The following is a 21,348-nucleotide window of genomic DNA, read 5'->3' as shown; positions in this document are numbered from 1 at the left end:
CAGAGGCTTCTATTTTGACCAATTTCTGGCATTAAGATGACTCTATCCACACTTATTTTTGTTCCAAAAGTGATAATTCACATGCAATAGTCATTTACAGTCAAAAAACGTAAACATTAAAAAATTACCATTTCTGACCATCTGGAGAAGGTTCGACAGGTCACGGGTCATCGTTTTTCATCAGAAATGTTTTTTTTTGACTGTAGAAAAATTGATTCAAAATGTCACTTGGATTGTGCCTCATGTTGAATAACTACTTTTTAAAGCCTCAATGTGACCAAAATTGACATTTTTACAGACTTTTCTCCTACTCAGAAGCTTCTATTTCGACCAATTTCAGGCATTAAAATGACTCTAAACACACTTCTTTTTGTTCCAAAAGTGATAATTCACATGCAATAGTCATTTACAGTCCAAAAATTAAACATTAAAAAATTACCATTTCTGACCATCTGGAGAAAGTTCAACAGGTCCCGGGTTATTGTTTTTCATCGGAAAATTGATTTTTTTGACTATAGAAAACTTGATTCAAAATGTCACTTGGATTGTGCCTCATGTTGAATAACTACTTTTTAAAGCCTCAATGTGACCAAAATTGCCATTTTTACAGACTTTTTCTCCTACTCAGAAGCTTCTATTTCGACCAATTTCAGGCATTAAAATGACTTTAAACACACTTATTTGTGTTCCAAAAGTGATAATTCACATGCAATAGTCATTTACAGTCAAAAAATCAAAAATAAAAAAAAAGAACATTTCTGACCATCTGGAGAAAGTTCAACAGGTCCTGGGTCATCGTTTTTCATCAGAAAATTGATTTTTGGGACTGTAGAAAAATTGATTCAAAATGTCACTTGGATTGTGCCTCATGTTGAATAACTACTTTTTAAAGCCTCAATGTGACCAAAATTGCCATTTTTACAGACTTTTTCGCCTACTCAGAAGCTTCTATTACAACCAATTTCAGGCATTAAAACGACTCTAAACACACTTATTTTTGTTCCAAAAATGATAATCCACATGCAATAGTCATTTACAGTCAAAAAATAAAAAATTAAAAAATTTACATTTCTGACCATCTGGTAAAGGTTAAACAGGTCCCGGGTCATCGTTTTTCATCAGAAAATTGATTTTTTTGACTGTAGAAAAATTGATTCAAAATGTCACTTGGATTGTGCCTCATGTTGAATAACTACTTTTTAAAGCCTCAATGTGACCAAAATTGCCATTTTTACAGACTTTTTCTCCTACTCAGAAGCTTCTATTTCGACCAATTTCAGGCATTAAAATGACTCTAAACACACTTATTTTTGTTCCAAAAGTGATAATTCACATGCAATAGTCATTTACAGTCAAAAAATTAAAAATTAAAAAATTACCATTTCTGACCATCTGGAGAAGGTTCGACAGGTCCCGGGTCATCGTTTTTCATCAGAAAATTGATTTTTTTGACTGTAGAAAAATTGATTCAAAATGTCATTTGGATTGTGCCTCATGTTGAATAACTACTTTTTAAAGCCTCAATGTGACCAAAATTGCCATTTTTACAGACTTTTTCTCCTACTCAGAAGCTTCTATTTCGACCAATTTCAGGCATTAAAATGACTTTAAACACACTTATTTGTGTTCCAAAAGTGATAATTCACATGCAATAGTCATTTACAGTCAAAAAATCAAAAATAAAAAAAAAGACAATTTCTGACCATCCGGAGAAAGTTCAACAGGTCCCGCGTCATCGTTTTTCATCAGAAAATTGATTTTTTGGACTGTAGAAAAATTGATTCAAAATGTCACTTGGATTGTGCCTCATGTTGAATAACTACTTTTTAAAGACTCAATGTGACCAAAATTGCCATTTTTACAGACTTTTTCTCCTACTCAGAAGCTTCTATTTTGACCAATTTCAGGCATTAAAATGACTTTAAACACACTTATTTGTGTTCCAAAAGTGATAATTCACATGCAATAGTCATTTACAGTCAAAAAACGTAAACATTAAAAAATTACCATTTCTGACCATCTGGAGAAGGTTCGACAGGTCACGGGTCATCGTTTTTCATCAGAAAATTGATTTTTTGGACTGTAGAAAAATTGATTCAAAATTTCACTTGGATTGTGCCTCATAGTGAATAATTACTTTTTAAAGACTCAATGTGACCAAAATGCCATTTTTACAGACTTTTTCTCCTACTCAGAAGCTTCTATTTCAGGCATTAAAATGACTCTAAACACACTTATTTTTGTTCCAAAAGTGATCATTCACATGCAATAGTCATTTACAGTCAAAAAATAAAAAATTAAAAAATTTACATTTCTGACCATCTGGAGAAGGTTCGACAGGTCCCGGGTCATCGTTTTTCATCAGAAAATTGATTTTTTTGACTGTAGAAAAATTGATTCAAAATGTCACTTGGATTGTGCCTCATGTTGAATAACTACTTTTTAAAGCCTCAATGTGAACAAAATTGCCATTTTTACAGACTTTTTCTCCTACTCAGAAGCTTCTATTTCGACCAATTTCAGGCATTAAAATGACTCTAAACGCACTTATTTTTGTTCCAAAAGTGATAATTCACATGCAATAGTCATTCACAGTCAAAAAATTTAAAATGAAACAATTACCATTTCTGACCATCTGGAGAAGGTTCTACAGGTCATCGTTTTTCATCAGAAAATTTATTTTTTTGACTGTAGAAAAATTGACTCAAAATGTCATTTGGATTGTGCCTCATGTTGAATAACTACTTTTTAAAGCCTCAATGTGACCAAAATTGCCATTTTTACAGACTTTTTACTCCTACTCAGAAGGTTCTATTTCGACCAATTTCAGGCATTAAAATGACTTTAAACACACTTATTTTAGTTCCAAAAGTGATAATTCACATGCAAAAGTCATTTACAGTCAAAAAATTCAACATTAAAAAATTACCATTTCTGACAATCTGGAGAAAGTTCAACAGGTCACGGGTCATCGTTTTTCATCAGAAAATTTATTTTTTGGACTGTAGAAAAATTGACTCAAAATGTCATTTGGATTGTGCTTCATGTTGAATAACTACTTTTTAAAGCCTCAATGTGACCAAAATTGCCATTTTTACAGACTTTTTCTCCTACTCAGAAGCTTCTATTTTGACCAATATCAGGCATTAAAATGACTCTAAACACACTTATTTTAGTTCCAAAGGTGATAATTCACATGCAATATTCATTTACAGTCAAAAAACTGCAACATTAAAAAATTACCATTTCTGACAATCTGGAGAAAGTTCGACAGGTTACGGGTCATCGATTTTCATCAGAAAATTGATTTTTTTGGACTGTAGAAAAATTGACTCAAAATGTCATTTGGATTTTGCCTTATGTTGAATAACTACTTTTTAAAGCCTCAATGTGAACAAAATTGCCATTTTTACAGACTTTTTCTCCTACTCAGAAGCTTCTATTTCGACCAATTTCAGGCATTAAAATGACTCTAAACACACTTATTTTAGTTCCAAAAGTGATAATTCACATGCAATAGTAATTTACAGTAAAAAAATTCAACATTCAAAAATTACCATTTCTGACAATCTGGAGAAAGTTCGACAGGTCACAGGTCATCGTTTTTCATCAGAAAATTGATTTTTTGGACTGTAGAAAAATTGACTTAAAATGTCATTTGGATTGTGCCTCATGTTGAATAACTATTTTTTAAAGCCTCAATGTGAACAAAATTGCCATTTTTACAGACTTTTTCTCCTACTCAGAAGCTTCTATTTCTACCAATTTCAGGCATTAAAATGACTCTAAACACACTTATTTTTGTTCCAAAAGTGATAATTCACAGGCAATAGTCATTTACAGTCAAAAAATTAAAAATTAAAAAATTACCATTTCTGACCATCTGGAGAAGGTTCGACAGGAAACGGGTCATCGTTTTTCATCAGAAAATTGATTTTTGGGACCGTAGAAAAATTGACTCAAAAAGTCATTTGGATTGTGCCTCATGTTGAATAACTACTTTTTAAAGCCTCAATGTGACCAAATTGCCATTTTTACAGACTTTTTCTCCTACTCAGAAGCTTCTATTTCAACCAATTTCAGACATTAAAATGACTCTAAACACACTTATTTTTGTTCCAAAAGTGATAATTCACATGCAATAGTCATTTACAGTCAAAAAAATAAAAAATACAAAATTTCCATTTCTGACCATCTGGAGAAGGTTCGACAGGTCATCGTTTTTCATCAGAAAATTTATTTTTTTGACTGTAGAAACATTGACTCAAAATGTCATTTGGATTGTGCCTCATGTTGAATAACTACTTTTTAAAGCCTCAATGTGACCAAAATTGCCATTTTTACAGACTTTTTCTCCTACTCAGAGGCTTCTATTTTGACCAATTTCTGGCATTAAAATGACTCTAAACACACTTATTTTTGTTCCAAAAGTGATAATTCACATGCAATAGTCATTTACAGTCAAAAAATAAAAAATTAAAAAATTTACATTTCTGACCATCTGGAGAAGGTTCGACAGGTCCCGGGTCATCGTTTTTCATCAGAAAATTGATTTTTTTGACTGTAGAAAAATTGATTCAAAATGTCACTTGGATTGTGCCTCATGTTGAATAACTACTTTTTAGAGCCTCAATGTGACCAAAATTGCCATTTTTACAGACTTTTTCTCCTACTCAGAAGCTTCTATTTCGACCAATTTCAGGCATTAAAATGACTTTAAACACACTTATTTGTGTTCCAAAAGTGATAATTCACATGCAATAGTCATTTACAGTCAAAAAATCAAAAATAAAAAAAAATAAAAATTCTGACAATCCGGAGACAGTTCAACAGGTCCCGGGTCATCGTTTTTCATCAGAAAATTGATTTTTTGGACTGTAGAAAAATTGATTCAAAATTTCACTTGGATTGTGCCTCAAGTGAATAACTACTTTTTAAAGACTCAATGTGACCAAAATTGCCATTTTTACAGACTTTTTCTCCTACTCAGAAGCTTCTATTTCAGGCATTAAAATGACTCTAAACACACCTATTTTTGTTCCAAAAGTGATAATTCACATGCAATAGTCATTTACAGTCAAAAAATAAACAATTAAAAAATGTACATTTCTGACCATCTGGAGAAGGTTCGACAGGTCCCGGGTCATCGTTTTTCATTAGAAAATTGATTTTTTTGACTGTAGAAAAATTGATTCAAAATGTCACTTGGATTGTGCCTCATGTTGAATAACTACTTTTTAGAGCCTCAATGTGACCAAAATTGCCATTTTTACAGACTTTTTCTCCTACTCAAAAGCTTCTATTTCGACCAATTTCTGGCATTAAGATGACTCTAAACACACTTATTTTTGTTCCAAAAGTGATAATTCACATGCAATAGTCATTTACAGTCAAAAAATTAAAAATTACAAAATTACCATTTCTGACCATCTGGAGAAGGTTCGACAGGTCCCGGGTCATCGTTTTTCATCAGAAAATTGATTTTTTTGACTGTAGAAAAATTGATTCAAAATGTCATTTGGATTGTGCCTCATGTTGAATAACTAATTTTTAAAGCCTCAATGTGACCAAAATTGCCATTTTTACAGACTTTTTCTCCTACTCAGAAGCTTCTATTTCGACCAATTTCATGCATTAAAATGACTTTAAACACACTTATTTTTGTTCCAAAAGTGATAATTGACATGCAATAATCATTTACAATAAAAAAATTAAACTTAAAATAATGACCATTTCTGACCATCTGGAGAAAGTTCAGCAGGTCCCGGGTCATCGTTTTTCATCAGAAAATTGATTTTTTTGACTGTAGAAAAATTGATTAAAAATGTCACTTGGATTGTGCCTCATGTTGAATAACTACTTTTTAAAGCCTCAATGTGACCAAAATTGCCATTTTTACAGACTTTTTCGCTTACTCAGAAGCTTCTATTTCAATCAATTTCAGGCATTAAAACGACTCTAAACACACTTATTTTAGTTCCAAAAGTGATAATTCACTTACAATAGTCATTTACAGTCAAAAAACGTAAACATTAAAAAATTACCATTTCTGACCATCTGGAGAAGGTTCGACAGGTCACGGGTCATCGTTTTTCATCAGAATTTTTTTTTTTGACTGTAGAAAAATTGATTCAAAATGTCACTTGGATTGTGCCTCATGTTGAATAACTACTTTTTAAAGCCTCAATGTGACCAAAATTGCCATTTTTACAGACTTTTTTCCTACTCAGAAGCTTCTATTTCGACCAATTTCAGGCATTAAAATGACTCTAAACACACTTATTTTTGTTCCAAAAGTGATAATTCACATGCAATAGTCATTTACAGTCCAAAAATTAAACATTAAAAATTACCATTTCTGACCATCTGGAGAAAGTTCAACAGGTCCCGGGTCATTGTTTTTCATCAGAAAATTGATTTTTTTGACTGTAGAAAACTTGATTCAAAATGTCACTTGGATTGTGCCTCATGTTGAATAACTACTTTTTAAAGCCTCAATGTGACCAAAATTGCCATTTTTACAGACTTTTTCTCCTACTAAGAAGCTTCTATTTCGACCAATTTCAGGCATTAAAATGACTTTAAACACACTTATTTTTGTTCCAAAAGTGATAATTCACATGCAATAGTCACTTACAGTCAAAAAATAAAAATTTAAAAATTAACATTTCTGACCATCTGGAGAAGGTTCGACAGGTCCCGGGTCATCGTTTTTCATTAGAAAATTGATTTTTTTTTACTGTAGAAAAATTGATTCAAAATGTCACTTGGATTGTGCCTCATGTTGAATAACTACTTTTTAGAGCCTCAATGTGACCAAAATTGCCATTTTTACAGACTTTTTCTCCTACTCAAAAGCTTCTATTTCGACCAATTTCAGGCATCAAAATGACTCTAAACACACTTATTTTTGTTCCAAAAGTGATAATTCACATGCAATAATCATTTACAGTCAAAAAATTAAACTTAGAAAAATTACCATTTCTGACCATCTGGAGAAGGTTCGACAGGTCATCAGAAAATTGATTTTTTTGACTGTAGAAAAATTGATTCAAAATGTCACTTGGATTGTGCCTCATGTTGAATAACTACTTTTTAAAGCCTCAATGTGACCAAAATTGCCATTTTTACAGACTTTTTCTCCTACTCAGAGGCTTCTATTTTGACCAATTTCTGGCATTAAAATGACTCTAAACACACTCATTTTTGTTCCAAAAGTGATAATTCACATGCAATAGTCATTTACAGTCAAAAAATAAAAAATTAAAAAATTTACATTTCTGACCATCTGGAGAAGGTTCGACAGGTCCCGGGTCATCGTTTTTCATCAGAAAATTGATTTTTTTGACTGTAAAAAAATTGATTCAAAATGTCACTTGGATTGTGCCTCATGTTGAATAACTACTTTTTAAAGCCTCAATGTGACCAAAATTGCCATTTTTACAGACTTTTTCTCCTTCTCAGAAGCTTCTATTTCGACCAATTCCAGGCATTAAAATGACTTTAAACACACTTATTTTTGTTCCAAAAGTGATAATTCACATGCAATAGTCATTTACAGTCAAAAAATTAAAAATTAAAAAATTAACATTTCTGACCATCTGGAGAAGGTTCGACAGGTCCCGGGTCATCGTTTTTCATCAGAAAATTGATTTTTTTGACTGTAGAAAAATTGATTCAAAATGTCACTTGGATTGTGCCTCATGTTGAATAACTACTTTTTAGAGCCTCAATGTGACCAAACTTGCCATTTTTACAGACTTTTTCTCCTACTCAGAAGCTTCTATTTCGACCAATTTCAGGCATTAAAATGACTTTAAACACACTTATTTGTGTTCCAAAAGTGATAATTCACATGCAATAGTCATTTACAGTCAAAAAATAAAAAATAAAAAAAAATAAAAATTCTGACAATCCGGAGACAGTTCAACAGGTCCCGGGTCATCGTTTTTCATCAGAAAATTGATTTTTTGGACTGTAGAAAAATTGATTCAAAATTTCACTTGGATTGTGCCTCAAGTGAATAACTACTTTTTAAAGACTCAATGTGACCAAAATTGCCATTTTTACAGACTTTTTCTCCTACTCAGAAGCTTCTATTTCAGGCATTAAAATGACTCTAAACACACCTATTTTTGTTCCAAAAGTGATAATTCACATGCAATAGTCATTTACAGTCAAAAAATAAACAATTAAAAAATGTACATTTCTGACCATCTGGAGAAGGTTCGACAGGTCCCGGGTCATCGTTTTTCATTAGAAAATTGATTTTTTTGACTGTAGAAAAATTGATTCAAAATGTCACTTGGATTGTGCCTCATGTTGAATAACTACTTTTTAAAGCCTCAATGTGACCAAAATTGCCATTTTTACAGACTTTTTCTCCTACTCAGAGGCTTCTATTTTGACCAATTTCTGGCATTAAGATGACTCTAAACACACTTATTTTTGTTCCAAAAGTGATAATTCACATGCAATAGTCATTTACAGTCAAAAAATTAAAAATTACAAAATTACCATTTCTGACCATCTGGAGAAGGTTCGACAGGTCCCGGGTCATCGTTTTTCATCAGAAAATTGATTTTTTTGACTGTAGAAAAATTGATTCAAAATGTCATTTGGATTGTGCCTCATGTTGAATAACTAATTTTTAAAGCCTCAATGTGACCAAAATTGCCATTTTTACAGACTTTTTCTCCTACTCAGAAGCTTCTATTTCGACCAATTTCATGCATTAAAATAACTTTAAACACACTTATTTTTGTTCCAAAAGTGATAATTGACATGCAATAATCATTTACAATAAAAAAATTAAACTTAAAATAATGACCATTTCTGACCATCTGGAGAAAGTTCAACAGGTCCCGGGTCATCGTTTTTCATCAGAAAATTGATTTTTTTGACTGTAGAAAAATTGATTCAAAATGTCACTTGGATTGTGCCTCATGTTGAATAACTACTTTTTAAAGCCTCAATGTGACCAAAATTGCCATTTTTACAGACTTTTTCGCCTACTCAGAAGCTTCTATTTCAATCAATTTCAGGCATTAAAACGACTCTAAACACACTTATTTTAGTTCCAAAAGTGATAATTCACTTACAATAGTCATTTACAGTCAAAAAACGTAAACATTAAAAAGTTACCATTTCTGACCATCTGGAGAAGGTTCGACAGGTCACGGGTCATCGTTTTTCATCAGAATTTTTTTTTTTGACTGTAGAAAAATTGATTCAAAATGTCACTTGGATTGTGCCTCATGTTGAATAACTACTTTTTAAAGCCTCAATGTGACCAAAATTGCCATTTTTACAGACTTTTCTCCTACTCAGAAGCTTCTATTTCGACCAATTTCAGGCATTAAAATGACTCTAAACACACTTATTTTTGTTCCAAAAGTGATAATTCACATGCAATAGTCATTTACAGTCCAAAAATTAAACATTAAAAATTACCATTTCTGACCATCTGGAGAAAGTTCAACAGGTCCCGGGTCATTGTTTTTCATCAGAAAATTGATTTTTTTGACTGTAGAAAAATTGATTCAAAATGTCACTTGGATTGTGCCTCATGTTGAATAACTACTTTTTAAAGCCTCAATGTGACCAAAATTGCCATTTTTACAGACTTTTTCTCCTACTAAGAAGCTTCTATTTCGACCAATTTCAGGCATTAAAATGACTTTAAACACACTTATTTTTGTTCCTAAAGTGATAATTCACATGCAATAGTCATTTACAGTCAAAAAATAAAAATTTAAAAATTAACATTTCTGACCATCTGGAGAAGGTTCGACAGGTCCCGGGTCATCGTTTTTCATCAGAAAATTGATTTTTTTTGACTGTAGAAAAATTGATTCAAAATGTCACTTGGATTGTGCCTCATGTTGAATAACTACTTTTTAGAGCCTCAATGTGACCAAAATTGCCATTTTTACAGACTTTTTCTCCTACTCAAAAGCTTCTATTTCGACCAATTTCAGGCATTAAAATGACTCTAAACACACTTATTTTTGTTCCAAAAGTGATAATTCACATGCAATAATCATTTACAGTCAAAAAATTAAACTTAGAAAAATTACCATTTCTGACCATCTGGAGAAGGTTCGACAGGTCATCAGAAAATTGATTTTTTTGACTGTAGAAAAATTGATTCAAAATGTCACTTGGATTGTGCCTCATGTTGAATAACTACTTTTTAAAGCCTCAATGTGACCAAAATTGCCATTTTTACAGACTTTTTCTCCTACTCAGAGGCTTCTATTTTGACCAATTTCTGGCATTAAAATGACTCTAAACACACTCATTTTTGTTCCAAAAGTGTTAATTCACATGCAATAATCATTTACAATAAAAAAATTAAACTTAAAATAATTACCATTTCTGACCATCTGGAGAAAGTTCGACAGGTCCCGGGTCATCGTTTTTCATCAGAAAATTGATTTTTTTGACTGTAGAAAAATTGATTCAAAATGTCACTTGGATTGTGCCTCATGTTGAATAACTACTTTTTAAAGCCTCAATGTGACCAAAATTGCCATTTTTACAGACTTTTCCTCCTACTCAGAAGCTTCTATTTCGACCAATTTCAGGCATTAAAATGACTTTAAACACACTTATTTTTGTTCCAAAAGTGATAATTCACATGCAACAGTCATTTACAGTCAAAAAATTAAAAATTAAAAAATTAACATTTCTGACCATCTGGAGAAGGTTCGACAGGTCCCGGGTCATCGTTTTTCATCAGAAAATTGATTTTTTTGACTGTAGAAAAATTGATTCAAAATGTCACTTGGATTGTGCCTCATGTTGAATAACTACTTTTTAGAGCCTCAATGTGACCAAAACTGCCATTTTTACAGACTTTTTCTCCTACTCAGAAGCTTCTATTTGGACCAATTTCAGGCATTAAAATGACTCTATACACACTTATTTTTGTTCCAAAAGTGATAATTCACATGCAATAATCATTTACAGTCAAAAAATTAAACTCAGAAAAATTACCATTTCTGACAATCTGGAGAAGGTTCGACAGGTCCCGGGTCATCGTTTTTCATCAGAAAATTGATTTTTTTGACTGTAGAAAAATTGATTCAAAATGTCACTTGGATTGTGCCTCATGTTGAATAACTACTTTTTAAAGACTCAATGTGACCAAAATTGCCATTTTTACAGACTTTTTCTCCTACTCAGAAGCTTCTATTTCAGGCATTAAAATGACTCTAAACACACCTATTTTTGTTCCAAAAGTGATAATTCACATGCAATAGTCATTTACAGTTAAAAAATTAAAAAATTTACATTTCTGACCATCTGGAGAAGGTTCGACATGTCCCGGGTCATCGTTTTTCATCAGAAAATTGATTTTTTTGACTGTAGAAAAATTGATTCAAAATGTCACTTGGATTGTGCCTCATGTTGAATAACTACTTTTTAAAGCCTCAATGTGACCAAAATTGCCATTTTTACAGACTTTTTCTCCTACTCAGAAGCTTCTATTTCGACCTATTTCAGGCATTAAAATGACTTTAAACACACTTATTTTTGTTCCAAAAGTGATAATTCACATGCAATAGTCATTTACAGTCAAAAAATTAAAAATTTAAAAATTAACATTTCTGACCATCTGGAGAAGGTTCGACAGGTCATCGTTTTTCATCAGAAAATTGATTTTTTTGACTGTAGAAAAATTGATTCAAAATGTCACTTGGATTGTGCCTCATGTTGAATAACTACTTTTTAGAGCCTCAATGTGACCAAAATTGCCATTTTTACAGACTTTTTCTCCTACTCAGAAGCTTCTATTTCGACCAATTTCAGGCATTAAAATGACTTTAAACACACTTATTTGTGTTCCAAAAGTGATAATTCACATGCAATAGTCATTTACAGTCAAAAAATCAAAAATAAAAAAAAATAAAAATTCTGAAAATCCTGAGACAGTTCAACTGGTCCCGGGTCATCGTTTTTCATCAGAAAATTGATTTTTTGGACTGTAGAAAAATTGATTCAAAATTTCACTTGGATTGTGCCTCAAGTGAATAACTACTTTTTAAAGACTCAATGTGACCAAAATTGCCATTTTTACAGACTTTTTCTCCTACTCAGAAGCTTCTATTTCAGGCATTAAAATGACTCTAAACACACCTATTTTTGTTCCAAAAGTGATAATTCACATGCAATAGTCATTTACAGTAAAAAAATAAACAATTAAAAAATTTACATTTCTGACCATCTGGAGAAGGTTCGACAGGTCCCGGGTCATCGTTTTTCATTAGAAAATTGATTTTTTTGACTGTAGAAAAATTGATTCAAAATGTCACTTGGATTGTGCCTCATGTTGAATAACTACTTTTTAAAGCCTCAATGTGACCAAAATTGCCATTTTTACAGACTTTTTCTCCTACTCAGAGGCTTCTATTTTGACCAATTTCTGGCATTAAGATGACTCTAAACACACTTATTTTTGTTCCAAAAGTGATAATTCACATGCAATAGTCATTTACAGTCAAAAAATTAAAAATTAAAAAATTACCATTTCTGACCATCTGGAGAAGGTTCGACGGGTCCCGGGTCATCGTTTTTCATCAGAAAATTGATTTTTTTGACTGTAGAAAAATTGATTCAAAATGTCATTTGGATTGTGCCTCATGTTGAATAACTACTTTTTAAAGCCTCAATGTGACCATAATTGCCATTTTTACAGACTTTTTCTCCTACTCAGAAGCTTCTATTTCGACCAATTTCATGCATTAAAATGACTTTAAACACACTTATTTTTGTTCCAAAAGTGATAATTGACATGCAATAATCATTTACAATAAAAAAATTAAACTTAAAATAATGACCATTTCTGACCATCTGGAGAAAGTTCAACAGGTCCCGGGTCATCGTTTTTCATCAGAAATTTTTTTTTTGACTGTAGAAAAATTGATTCAAAATGTCACTTGGATTGTGCCTCATGTTGAATAACTACTTTTTAAAGCCTCAATGTGACCAAAATTGCCATTTTTACAGACTTTTTCGCCTACTCAGAAGCTTCTTTTTCAATCAATTTCAGGCATTAAAACGGCTCTAAACACACTTATTTTAGTTCCAAAAGTGATAATTCACTTACAATAGTCATTTACAGTCAAAAAACGTAAACATTAAAAAATTACCATTTCTGACCATCTGGAGAAGGTTCGACAGGTCATGGGTCATCGTTTTTCATCAGAATTTTTATTTTTGACTGTAGAAAAATTGATTCAAAATGTCACTTGGATTGTGCCTCATGTTGAATAACTACTTTTTAAAGCCTCAATGTGACCAAAATTGCCATTTTTACAGACTTTTCTCCTACTCAGAAGCTTCTATTTCGACCAATTTCAGGCATTAAAAGGACTCTAAGCACACTTATTTTTGTTCCAAAAGTGTTAATTCACATGCAATAGTCATTTACAGTCCAAAAATTAAACATTAAAAATTACCATTTCTGACCATTTGGAGAAAGTTCAACAGGTCCCGGGTCATTGTTTTTCATCAGAAAATTGATTTTTTTGACTGTAGAAAACTTGATTCAAAATGTCACTTGGATTGTGCCTCATGTTGAATAACTACTTTTTAAAGCCTCAATGTGACCAAAATTGCCATTTTTACAGACTTTTTCTCCTACTAAGAAGCTTCTATTTCGACCAATTTCAGGCATTAAAATGACTTTAAACACACTTATTTTTGTTCCAAAAGTGATAATTCACATGCAATAGTCATTTACAGTCAAAAAATAAAAATTTAAAAATTAACATTTCTGACCATCTGGAGAAGGTTCGACAGGTCATCAGAAAATTGATTTTTTTGACTGTAGAAAAATGGATTCAAAATGTCACTTGGATTGTGCCTCATGTTGAATAACTACTTTTTAAAGCCTCAATGTGACCAAAATTGCCATTTTTACAGACTTTTTCTCCTACTCAGAGGCTTCTATTTTGACCAATTTCTGGCATTAAAATGACTCTAAACACACTCATTTTTGTTCCAAAAGTGATAATTCACATGCAATAGTCATTTACAGACAAAAAACTTAAACTTAAAAGAAATACCATTTCTGACCATCTGGAGAAAGTTCAACAGGTCCCGGGTCATCGTTTTTCATCAGAAAATTGATTTTTTTGACTGTATAAAAATTGATTCAAAATGTCTCTTAGATTGTGCCTCATGTTGAATAACTACTTATTAAAGCCTCAATGTGTCCAAAATTGCCATTTTTACAGACTTTTTCTCCTACTCAGAGGCTTCTATTTTGACCAATTTCTGGCATTAAAATGACTCTAAACACACTTATTTTTGTTCCAAAAGTGATAATTCACATGCAACAGTCATTTACAGTCAAAAAATTGAAAAATAAAAAATTAACATTTCTGACCATCTGGAGAAGGTTCGACAGGTCCCGGGTCATCGTTTTTCATCAGAAAATTGATTTTTTTGACTGTAGAAAAATTGATTCAAAATGTCACTTGGATTGTGCCTCATGTTGAATAACTACTGTTTAGAGCCTCAATGTGACCAAAATTGCCATTTTTACAGACTTTTTCTCCTTCTCAGAAGCTTCTATTTGGACCAATTTCAGGCATTAAAATGACTCTAAACACACTTATTTTTGTTCCAAAAGTGTTAATTCACATGCAATATTCATTTACAGTCAAAAAATTAAAAATTAAAAAAATACCATTTCTGACCATCTGGAGAAAGTTCAACAGGTCCCGGGTCATCGTTTTTCATCAGAAAATTGATTTTTTTGACTGTAGAAAAATTGATTCAAAATGTCACTTGGATTGTGCCTCATGTTGAATAACTACTTTTTAAAGCCTCAATGTGACCAAAATTGCCATTTTTACAGACTTTTTCACCTACTCAGAAGCTTCTATTTCAACCAATTTCAGGCATTAAAACGACTCTAAACACACTTATTTTAGTTCCAAAAGTGATAATTCACATACAATAGTCATTTAAAGTCAAAAAACTTAAACATTAAAAAATTACCATTTCTGACCATCTGGAGAAGGTTCGACAGGTCCCGGGTCATCATTTTTCATCAGAAAATTGATTTTTTTGACTGTAGAAAAATTGATTCAAAATGTCACGTGGATTGTGCCTCATGTTGAATAACTACTTTTTAAAGCCTCAATGTGACCAAAATTGCCATTTTTACAGACTTTTTCTCCTACTCAGAAGTTTCTATTTTGACCAATTTCAGGCTAAAATGACTTTAAACACACTTATTTTTGTTCCAAACGTGATAATTCACATGCAATAGTCATTTACAGTCAAAAAATTAAACATTAAAAAACCTACCATTTCTGAACATCTGGAGAAGGTTCGACAGGTCACGGGTCATCGTTTTTCATCAGAAAATTGATTTTTTGGACTGTAGAAAAATTGATTCAAAATTTCATTTGGATTGTGACTCATGTTAAATAACTACTTTTTAAAGCCTCAATGTGACCAAAATTGCCATTTTTGCAGACTTTTTCTCCTACTCAGAAGCTTCTATTTCAACCAATTTCAGACATTAAAATGACTCTAAACACACTTATTTTTGTTCCAAAAGTGATAATTCACATGCAATAGTCATTTACAGTCAAAAAAATAAAAAATACAAAATTACCATTTCTGACCATCTGGAGAAGGTTCTACAGGTCATCGTTTTTCATCAGAAAATTTATTTTTTTGACTGTAGAAAAATTGACTCAAAATGTCATTTGGATTGTGCCTCATGTTGAATAACTACTTTTTAAAGCCTCAATGTGACCAAAATTGCCATTTTTACAGACTTTTTACTCCTACTCAGAAGGTTCTATTTCGACCAATTTCAGGCATTAAAATGACTTTAAACACACTTATTTTAGTTCCAAAAGTGATAATTCACATGCAAAAGTCATTTACAGTCAAAAAATTCAACATTAAAAAATTACCATTTCTGACAATCTGGAGAAAGTTCAACAGGTCACGGGTCATCGTTTTTCATCAGAAAATTTATTTTTTGGACTGTAGAAAAATTGACTCAAAATGTCATTTGGATTGTGCTTCATGTTGAATAACTACTTTTTAAAGCCTCAATGTGACCAAAATTGCCATTTTTACAGACTTTTTCTCCAACTCAGAAGCTTCTATTTTGACCAATATCAGGCATTAAAATGACTCTAAACACACTTATTTTAGTTCCAAAGGTGATAATTCACATGCAATATTCATTTACAGTCAAAAAACTGCAACATTAAAAAATTACCATTTCTGACAATCTGGAGAAAGTTCGACAGGTTACGGGTCATCGATTTTCATAAGAAAATTGATTTTTTTGGACTGTAGAAAAATTGACTCAAAATGTCATTTGGATTTTGCCTCATGTTGAATAACTACTTTTTAAAGCCTCAATGTGAACAAAATTGCCATTTTTACAGACTTTTTCTCCTACTCAGAAGCTTCTATTTCGACCAATTTCAGGCATTAAAATGACTCTAAACACACTTATTTTAGTTCCAAAAGTGATAATTCACATGCAATAGTAATTTACAGTAAAAAAATTCAACATTCAAAAATTACCATTTCTGACAATCTGGAGAAAGTTCGACAGGTCACGGGTCATCGTTTTTCATCAGAAAATTGATTTTTTGGACTGTAGAAAAATTGACTTAAAATGTCATTTGGATTGTGCCTCATGTTGAATAACTATTTTTTAAAGCCTCAATGTGAACAAAATTGCCATTTTTACAGACTTTTTGTCCTACTCAGAAGCTTCTATTTCTACCAATTTCAGGCATTAAAATGACTCTAAACACACTTATTTTTGTTCCAAAAGTGATAATTCACAGGCAATAGTCATTTACAGTCAAAAAATTAAAAATTAAAAAATTACCATTTCTGACCATCTGGAGAAGGTTCGACAGGAAACGGGTCATCGTTTTTCATCAGAAAATTGATTTTTGGGACCGTAGAAAAATTGACTCAAAAAGTCATTTGGATTGTGCCTCATGTTGAATAACTACTTTTTAAAGCCTCAATGTGACCAAATTGCCATTTTTACAGACTTTTTCTCCTACTCAGAAGCTTCTATTTCAACCAATTTCAGACATTAAAATGACTCTAAACACACTTATTTTTGTTCCAAAAGTGATAATTCACATGCAATAGTCATTTACAGTCAAAAAAATAAAAAATACAAAATTACCATTTCTGACCATCTGGAGAAGGTTCGACAGGTCATCGTTTTTCATCAGAAAATTTATTTTTTTGACTGTAGAAAAATTGACTCAAAATGTCATTTGGATTGTGCCTCATGTTGAATAACTACTTTTTAAAGCCTCAATGTGACCAAAATTGCCATTTTTACAGACTTTTTCTCCTACTCAGAAGCTTCTATTTCAGGCATTAAAATGACTCTAAACACACCTATTTTTGTTCCAAAAGTGATAATTCACATGCAATAGTCATTTACAGTCAAAAAATAAAAAATTAAAAAATTTACATTTCTGACCATCTGGAGAAGGTTCGACATGTCCCGGGTCATCGTTTTTCATCAGAAAATTGATATTTTTTTTTTTTTTTTTGAAACCGTTTATTACATGTTAAAAAAAAAAGGTTACAAGTATGGGCCTACAACCATCCGGCCGGCCGCTAGAGTGGCAGAAGCATATGACATACCTACAGTAAGAGTCTCTTGGCGGTGCAGATCGGTAAATCAGGAGATATCAATAGCGCAGGCCCCATAACTCCAAGCCCACAATACGGTTTCCTTTTTTTTCAAAACAGAACAACACAAAAAACCACACCCGCAAGGCAACCCGCCATCCAAAGTGACGGCACGTGCTCCTTAAGTGGGGGACCCCAACCAGCAGCCAAACTCTGAAGAGGGGAATGGGAATAGATCAGGGACAGGGGAACCACATGCCCGCGGCTGGGGGAGGGGGTCGGCTAAGGGGACGGAGCTGGTGAGGCGGCCGGTAGCAGTGGCGGCTCACAAATACCCCCGCGATAGGCGTTCCAGGGGCCCCAGATTTTCACCCACGCCCCAGGCTTACCCCTCGCAACATACACCACCTTTTCACGAAACATACACCAATCCATGTGTTCTTTCCAGGCCGACACCGCCGGGGGCCTCTGGGATCCCCACAATTGAGCAATGTCACGCTTAGCTATCATGTATCCCAGAGTCACCCACCGCGTCTGCGGGACCGAATAGTCATTTGGTTCCCACACATTCAGCAAGCATCTCCTCGCTTCAGGCAACAGCGCAACACGCGTTACCACACGCAGGACCTCATGCACACCACGCCAGAATCGCTCCACCTGTGGGCATTCCCACAGAATATGCATAAAAGTTGCCAAGGCACCACAGCCACGCTTACACAATCCGTCACCAACAAAGCCCATACGTAGAAGCCTTGGCCCCGTCACGTAGACCCGGTGGAGGATCTTAAGCTGGACGAAGCGAAGGCGAGCCGGGATGGCCACCTCCTTCGGAGAGGCCACCGCGGAAATCCAGTCCTCGTCGTCCAGTTCCAGCCCGTCGGCAACCCAGGCCTCGCGGAGACTAGTCAGCAGGCACGATCTGTCGTTGATCAGTTTTTTATATATAAGGGAGATCGTGCTGTCTGGGACATGGCCATCCAGCACTCTGTCCTCCAGGGGGGAAGACTCCGGAATGGACGCGACATCAGGGAAGACGGAGCCCAGCGCGTGGCGGACTTGTAAGTACCGAAAGTACTCACTGCCTTGCAGCTGAAATTCCGTCCGCAGCGTCTCAAAAGTTTTGAATCCACCCCTTGTCCAGAGGTCTCCCACTGTGCTGATTCCGATCGTGTCCCACTTCTCGAAGCCCTTCGATGTCCACAGGGAGCCCAACCTCTCAGACGCATATAGCGGTGTCGCCCGGGTCAAACGGTCCTTCCACCCCATCGCTGCATTAGCCGCGTGCCAGACACGCACCATGACACGCGTCGGTCCCATCAGACGGGAGTCGGGCGCGCCAGAGTAGAGCGCTCGATTGTAGTCGCCACCGGGCAGGAGCATCTTGTCCATTTCAAATGCCGGGTTCAGGGCGGGCCAGTAAAGGCCATGATTAATCGCAGCTAGCTGGGAGGCCCAGTAATACCGTTTAATGTCCGGGAGGGCAACCCCCCCATCGTACCACGGGAGCGTCAATTTAGCCAAAGCAATACGCGGCCTCCCGTCCCAGAACAGGCGCCGCTGCAGGCTCTCCACCTCACGGAAGTAGCGCGCCGGAACCAAGTCCATAGTGTTCTGAAGCGCATACAGAAAGCGCGGCAAGGACATCATCTTAAACAAGGCCGCTCGGCCAAGCGGCGAAAGCGGAAGACGCCGCCAGCGCGCAACGTCCTCCCGCAAGCGCTGGAGGGGGGGTAGCAAGTTCCGCTCGTAGCGGGCCTCCGGGTCTAGAGTAATATATATACCCAGGTACCGGAACCCCTGGGAGGCAATCTGGATCGGGCAGTCCCGTGGTAGGGCCGGAGCCTCCCCGGAGAGCACATACACGCAGGAGTTCGCCCAGTTGATGACAAGGCCTGAGTTACGACCGAAGGAGCGCAAAACATCAACCAGGACAATCAGCGAGTTACGCGGGGAGGCGAGATACAAAAGGATATCATCGGCGTAGAGGGACACGCGGTCCTCATGCTCGGGGGTCCAGCGGAGACCACGGATGGAAGGGTGCCACCGCAGCCACTCCGCCAAGGGCTCCAAGGCCAATGCAAACAGGAGCGGTGACAAGGGGCAACCCTGACGCGTGCCCCGCCCCAGCGCAAAGGGGGCCGAGACTCGCCCATTCACCACCACCTGCGCCAATGGGCCCGAATACAACAATTTGACCCAGCTGATGAATCCCGGTCCAAATCCAAATTTCGCCAGCATCGCCCAGATGTATGGCCATTCAAGCGTGTCAAACGCCAAGATGGCCGGCTCCCGCACAAACGGGACACGCGCGAGCACCCCATGCAAGCGTCGCAGATTAAGAGCCGTGTTGCGATGGGGTATAAAGCCAGATTGGTCTTGGTGGACCAAATCGCCCACCACGCCAACCAGCCGGTTGGCCAGTACCTTGGCGAGGATTTTGGGTTCCGCGTTCAAGAGCGAGATAGGCCTATAGGATGTAACCCGCTCACGGGGTCTCCCCTCCTTGTGGATCACCACGATTGTGGCCAGATGCTGGTCCGGCGGGAGGGAACCCTGCGAGTGGGCCGCCAGGAACATGCGCGCAGGTGGGGCGCCAGTACATCCGGTCGCAGCTTGTAAAGCTCGATGGGGATACCATTGGGGCCCATGGCCTTTCCGGATGCGACCGAGCGAATAGCCAGGGCAATTTCGTCCGAGGTGGGAGGAGCGTCCAACAAATCCCTGTCCTCCACCATAAGGGAGGGCAGCGCGATGTCCCGAAGCAGGGCATGGGAATCTTCCTCCGAGCAGGGAGAAACCGGGGAGTACACCTCGCGAAAGTAATCCGCGAAGCAGGAGACAATGGCTTCCGGCTCGGTGACAGGCACACCATCCATCCCCTCAATCAAAGGAACCACACGACTCGCTCTCTCCCTCTTGTCCAACCACGCAATCAATTTACCAGCCTTATCACCCACATCATACAGTCGCCCCTGTTGCTCTCTACTGAGGCCCCTGGCCGCCTCCGTGACGAGGGCCCTAAAGGCCGCCTGCTTGAGGTGCAGAACATGCAACTTGGCGTCTGTTACCCCGCTCCCCAGGTCACCCTCCAGTTCCGCAATTTCGGCCTCCACCCGGGTTACCTCCTCCCGCTCGCGCCTCCGGGCATGGGAGATAGAGGAGAGGGCCTCCCCTCTGAGAACTACCTTAAAAGCCTCCCACAGGGAGATGGCCGAAGGGACAGACCCCACATTCTCATCAAAGTATCGCTGTAAGGATTTGATCAAGTCGGCACGAATAGTGGGGTCACGCAAGTACCAAGCATTGATTGGAGCCACCCTGCCCTCCCCCCTAGGGAAGACATCGAGATGTAACAGTACTGGGGAGTGATCTGAAATGCCCTGCGCCAGGTGGCACACCTCTCCCACCCTCCCAGCATAGGCCGCCGGGACAAGGATGTAATCAAGCCGCGAGAGGCTACCATGGGCACCCGAGTGGAAGGTGTATTGGCGCTGCGCGGGATGCTTTAGTCGCCAGCAATCCACCAGGCCCAGAGTATCTAAAAGGCCGGACAGCCAGGCCTGTGCCCGGGGGAGGTCCCTAGGGGGATGGCGATCCGTAGACCCAGAAACTACCGCATTAAAGTCCCCCCCAACCACCAGCAGGCCACCCGGGAGGTCCAGGAGGAGGCGCCCCAAATCCGCAAAT

This window comes from Triturus cristatus, chromosome 11 (assembly GCF_964204655.1).
Source record: "Triturus cristatus chromosome 11, aTriCri1.1, whole genome shotgun sequence".
In the NCBI taxonomy this organism is placed as follows: domain Eukaryota; kingdom Metazoa; phylum Chordata; class Amphibia; order Caudata; family Salamandridae; genus Triturus; species Triturus cristatus.
Note: the sequence above shows the minus strand (reverse complement) of the source record.